Below are 6,376 nucleotides of genomic sequence, written 5' to 3' on the forward strand. Positions count from 1 at the left end.
GAGTGTGAATTGATTTACCCATCCATTGTACTGTTGTCTGTTGAAGGCACAGTTTTAACTTAAATAAAAAATTTTAGAATTTTAAATTTTATTGCAATAAGTTAAAATAAGTGTCATAAAAGAGTTTCATGCCGCTAAGAGAAATTCCTATACTTAACACTCCCTCTGAAATTTTTTGTGGTTGTGTTCAGTAATAGGGCAAAGTTGGAGTGGCTTATATAAAATAAGTCTTATTTATAGTCACTTCAATTTTTTTGAGGTATAAAATACATACAAAAAAATGCACAAATCTTAAATATACGGTTTAATGAATTTTTACATGAGTATATACCTATGTACCTCCTAGATCAAGATACAGAACGGTTCCAGCATCTTTTTAATATGATTGCCGAGCAGGTCTTTTTAGTGCCCGTTACCACCTACAAGATAGCCATTTGCTGGACGTTTTAGACTCAGGAGTAACACAGGTCTGTGTGATGGTTTCTGGGCTTGTGGATGCCACCACATGGTGAGTCTGCATACTGCTACTTGTTTTCTTTCAAGAAGGGCTCAAGCAGTTAGATTTCCAAAATGAAAAGTGATATAACAGATTCTGATGTGGTTTACCATTAAAGTAGATGAACTAATGTTTCCATTTAAAAATAAAAAAGATTCATCTTTCAAACTGAGGATTTAAGATCAGGTAGATAATGACATCATATGTATTTATAGTTAAATTGAGTATAGAACTTTCTGCTTGAATAAGCATATAAAGAAAGAAATGACTTATTGAAAACATTATTAGCTACTAGCTATAAAATGCCTTGAAACTGGTAATGTATAGAAAGTGTATGAATAAAATTACATGAAAGTAATTTATTCAAAGCTTTGAATTTATTGATATGTTTTTTAGTATTTTACTGTATTCTGACTACAAAATGCTATAATTCCCTTTGGAATTGTGGCATTCTAGAATGGCTACATAACAGTAATATCTCTTCAAATGTACACTGAAATTTTTGAATGCTCACTAAGTGACGCATTTCACATAGGTCTTTCCAATATTTTACATTTTCAGGAGGGGGAGAAAAGAGAACTCAAGCACTTAGAATTTTAATGAATATTAAGGAAAAGTATACAAATGGTAAATTAAATGATTTCATGTGCACATGCGATACCTGTTGAGAAATAAGAAAGGGAAGAAGAAAATAGATGGACACTAAACAATGTTTTATTCCTATAAATGTGGAACTCATCAAGACTCTCTTACAGGAAGAATTTCAGGTCAAGGTGTAGACTGTGCCACATGATTAATCACATGCCCTCCCATCTCTCATTTAAGTTTTCAGACAGATATTTTCCTAAGAGCAGAAAACCATAACAATAGAAAATGATTAGAGTATCATCAGTGTACCAGAAACTTTGGAATTACTTGCAAAATAGAAAGCAAATGGGTTTGAATTTCCTGAAAAAAATCAAAATAGATGAAATTTCAAAGGCAAGCCAGGTTCCTTCCTAGAAGCTTCAGATAAGCTCCAGGCTCCACATCAGCAGATTCAAAAAGAGGAGTCGGCTATGGAGCAAACAGCACTGTAGTTCATTCAGGATGCCTCCATGTGAGAGTATTGGGGCCCAAGAGAAAATCAAAGCCAGACTTGTAGTTACTTCAGCATTTGGGCCAAAAAGCACTAAAGAAGATATTTTATAATATTAAAGACTGAATTCACAATGAATGCATCAATCTATGTGCCAAATAACATAGCATAATTATTCGTAAAGTAAAAACTATAGTAGCTGCAAGGAGAAATAGAAACACAGTAGAGATAGAGACCTCAATTCTCTTAATCTATGTCAGAACAACTAGACAAAAAGTAAGAACATAGAAGAAAATTAGAGCAATCTCTTCAGTGGTCTATGGGAAGACTTTTTTGAACTTAACTGCGTTGTTAATTAAGCATGAGGACAAAATAAAGACATCTGGGAATAAAAAGGTTTACCACTCATACTCCCTACATGTAAACATTACTTGAGGAAGTTCTTTAGCACAAAAATCCAAGACATCAGGTTATACAATAATGGCAGCAACTAAGTAAATCAGAAAAAATGAAGGAAAGAGTTATCAAGCACCAAGTTTTTAATGCCATAGCATTCAGTTACCATCTAAATTGGCCCAGTCATAACATTTGGTTTATAGTGAATAATACTTACATAATCATAATATTGTTACAGAAAATACTGTTACGGAAAATACTGGAAAACCTGGACTGAATCACTGACTGAAGAACCAAGCGGCACTCCGAGGTCTTGGAGTGTTGAGGTTTTATTTCACACCGGCGGGCTCAGAGGGGAGCAATCTCTCAAGGTCTGAGTCCTGAGCACAAGCAAGAGGAGCAATTTATATTATTTTGATATGTGGCATTTTGGCTTGTGCAGGGCAAAAGAGGAGCCTAGAGGAGGGGAGAGGGGAGCTGGGAGTGCTTTGCCGATTGGAGGTAAAAAGCAGTTTGCTGACCTTGACGGCTGTGTTGAATATTTTCCTTATCAATATCACACATGCTGTCCATTAATTATAATACAGAGCAGCATGTAAATGTCATAAACCTTGACAACTTAAACTTTGTGTGGTAGGATAGAAATCTCAGCCAAAAAAATCAAGTATGTAAGAAATACCACATTATTTTCTACACTTCAATTTCAGTTCTGCCCCAAGGAAATATTCCATTTCTCCCTTCCCCTCCCCAACAAGACTTGCTTGATGGGAAATGTAAGCACAATCATTCCTGGGGTTTGTCACCCCTCCCTGGGTCCCTTCAAGCTACATAGCTGCCAAAGTATCAGAGTGAAGGGGAACTCTCCGCTCAGTAATCTCTACACCCAGGTAACTGAGAGCCTCATTGAGTGATTGTTTCCAATGCAGCAGATGGGAATCTTAGCTGAGACTGGGGACACTGTGCTAGGTCCTGTTTTCCCCAGATATTTGATACCACCACATTTAACAAGGCTTGCCCCATCCTCAGGGCTTCTCCATACAGCAGTGTTTGAGTCCCACATAGCTTCTCACCACCAACCCACCCTCATGAAATCTCTGGGGGAGACGCTTCGTACCTTCTGCTTCTATGAGTCATTATGCTTGCTCCCTCAAATCCTATGGAAATCATTGAGTTTTGGCTTTGGAAAACAAAAGCCAGGAAAAATTTTACAGGCGAATTCTGCTTTCCTCCGTGTCCTACACCTCCCCTGAAGCAATAAAATTCAGAGCTGTTACTTACTTGAATGGAGAAATGGAAAAGGGAAATATAAATTAATATTATACAATATTATTCAGACACATATTAATATAACTAAAAAATTGGGGGGTAGAGAGAGAAGTAGAAAAGAAGGTAGTATTCTCATTTTTCTTTGTGGGTGCTCAATCCATACTAAATTTGATAAATTAAGAGTCAAAGATTTAAATATGTTATTTAAAGTAAATGAAGCAATCACCAGAAAATTAAAACAAACAAACAAACAAATAAAATCCTGAAGTGGAAGGTTATTTACTTCATGATAAATTTTTAACTTTTCATAGTATCAATAGAGTCTATGTAAATTTGATAAAACTTGAAATGAAGACAAACCAAAACAAAAACCCTTAACAAGGGTGATTTCTGGGAAATTAATTCAGGACTGGGGAGGAAAGAAGAGTACTGTGAAAGGAAGGGAGACTTATATATTTTCACTTTAAGCTTTTTTAGTCTCATTTTAAATTATATACATGCAATTTTTCCCCAATAAAAATTAGATTAAAAATAAATAAGCAAACTTTATCTTGCATCTACCTACCACTTCAGCATTTTATTTAAAAAAATAATAATAATAATAAGGGAGAAATGTGGGATTCACATATAAATCAAGTATAAAAATCAAATGAATAGTCATATCTGACTTGTTTATAGTTCATGATGCATGATCAAAACTGAAAGTTTCTGCGATATGACTGCCCTTGCACTGTTCACCATGTAAGAACTTATTCACTATGTAAGAACTTGTTCACCATGTAAGAACTTGTTCGTTATGCTTCAGAAGATTGGAGACTGTTGAGAATTAGGCTTGGGGTTGATTAATGATTGTGCATTGAGTCCCCTATACAGAATTTTATTGTTGTTAACAACCATTTGATCAATAAATATGAGAGATGCCCTCTCAAATAAATAAATAAGTGAATAAGATGTTAACATCCAAAATATATAAAGAACTCACAAGCCTAAACACCCAAAAAAGCAGATAACCCGATCAAAAAATGAGTGGAGGATCTGAACAGACACTTCTCCAAAGAAGAAATTCAGATGGCCAACAGGCACATGAAAAGATGCTCCACATTGCTAATCATCAGGGAAATTCAAATTAAAACCACAGTGAGATATTACCTCACACCAGCAGTTAGGATGGCCAACATCCAAAAGACAAGAACAACAAATGCTGGTGAGGATGCAGAGAAAGGGGAACCCTCCTACACTGCTGGTGGGAATGTCAATTAGTTCAACCATTGTGGTAAGCAATATGGAGGTTCCTCAAAAATCTAAAAATAGAAATACTATTTGACCCTGTAATTCCACTCCTAGGAATTTACCCAAAGGAAGCAAGATCCCTGGTTCAAAAAGACATATGCACCCCCATGTTTATTACAGCACTATTTACAATAGCCAAGATATGGAAGCAACCTAAGTGTCCATCTGTAGATGAATGGATAAAGAAGAGGTGGCATATATACACAATGGAATATTATTCAGCCATAAGAGGAAAACAAATCCTACCATTTGCAACATGAATGGAGCTAGAGGGTGTTATACTCAGTGAAGTAAGCCAGGCAGAGAAAGACAAGTACCAAATAATTTCACTCATTTATGGAGTATCACAACAAAGCAAAACTGAAGGAACAAAACAGCAGCAGGCTCACAGACTCCAAGAAGGGACTAGCAGTTACCAAAGGGAAGGTGTTGGGGAGGGTGGGTTCAGAGGGCGGGAGAAAAGGACTAAGGGACACTATAATTAGCAATCACAATATAGGTAGGTCACAGGAAAGGCAGGACAGCATGGAGAAGACAAGTAATGACTCTATAACATCTTACTATGCTGATGGACAGTGAGTACAATGGGGTGGGGTGGAGGGACTTGATAATATGGGTGATTGTTGAAACCACAATGTTGCTCATGTAAAACCTTCATGAGATTGTATATCAATGATACCTTAATTTAAAAATACATATTTTATTATCAATCACAAAAAATAATCCTGTGATCCAGTAAAACCATTTTTAGTAATGCTCCAGCACTATGTTAAATTAAAATCACAGTTCCTATATATATATTTACTTACCACTGGATACTAGTTATTGTCCAAAGAAATTTATTATCCATTCTCTTTTAGATACCAAACTTCCATCTGACATGAATTGCAAGCATTTCCCCAACTATCCTGGTTTTCTTTTTACCCTTGTCTCCTTTAGTGCAAATGTTTCTTATTTTACATACATATAGTATTTGAATTTTTCTGTTGTGCCACCAATAATTTCTTGATGTTTCTAAAATTTCTGAACTTTTGGTTTCCTTATTACTCAGTAATTCCCACATTTGGGAATTACTCTCCTAAGACATGATGAGAAATTCGGACACAGTGAAAGGACTCACACTTAGAGATGGCAGGGGTGGGCAGTAATAAGTGGGAGTATAAATATATAAATTTTACATAGTCTTACCTCTTACAGTTTTTAAAAGTAGTTTTTAAAAATTATGCCACTTTTCCATTGTAAAGACCAGGAAAATAATGTGCTATAAATGAAAAGCTTGAACAAAAACTGACATTTCAAAAGATGTTAAAGGATTCTTTAGAATAGGAAAATAAAACATAGCTTAAATAGCTAATAAGAGAAGAATTAATTTTGAATATATATTAACTTGTAAAGTGTATATAAAATATAATAATATATGCAGTACTTAATGAAACTATTTTGTTTTAAAGATGTGGCGTTTTGTAGATGTCTTTTAATAACTGAAAATTTTAACATTTAATTATATCTTGGGGGACATTTAATTAGACTGAGCTATTTGCAGGAATTTTTAAACTATTATTTGTTTTACAAAAATCACTGTTACAATGCTAGAAGAAATTAAAATATAAGATTCACACAATGTTGTCACACCATGCATTTCCCTCCAGACTTTGTCATAGGTGTAACTTTATTGAATAATTATAATCTGTCAACTCTAATTACACATTTTCAGAGATGATTTTGGAGGTGTGTTCTTGAATTATACAGATATTTTTTATGTGTTTCAATCACTTTGAAATGAGTTCCCAGCACCATAAAAAATGAAGTATTTGTCACTTTATATAAAACACCTACATAGTAAAAATGTC

Source organism: Manis javanica, chromosome 8, assembly GCF_040802235.1.
Source record: "Manis javanica isolate MJ-LG chromosome 8, MJ_LKY, whole genome shotgun sequence".
In the NCBI taxonomy this organism is placed as follows: domain Eukaryota; kingdom Metazoa; phylum Chordata; class Mammalia; order Pholidota; family Manidae; genus Manis; species Manis javanica.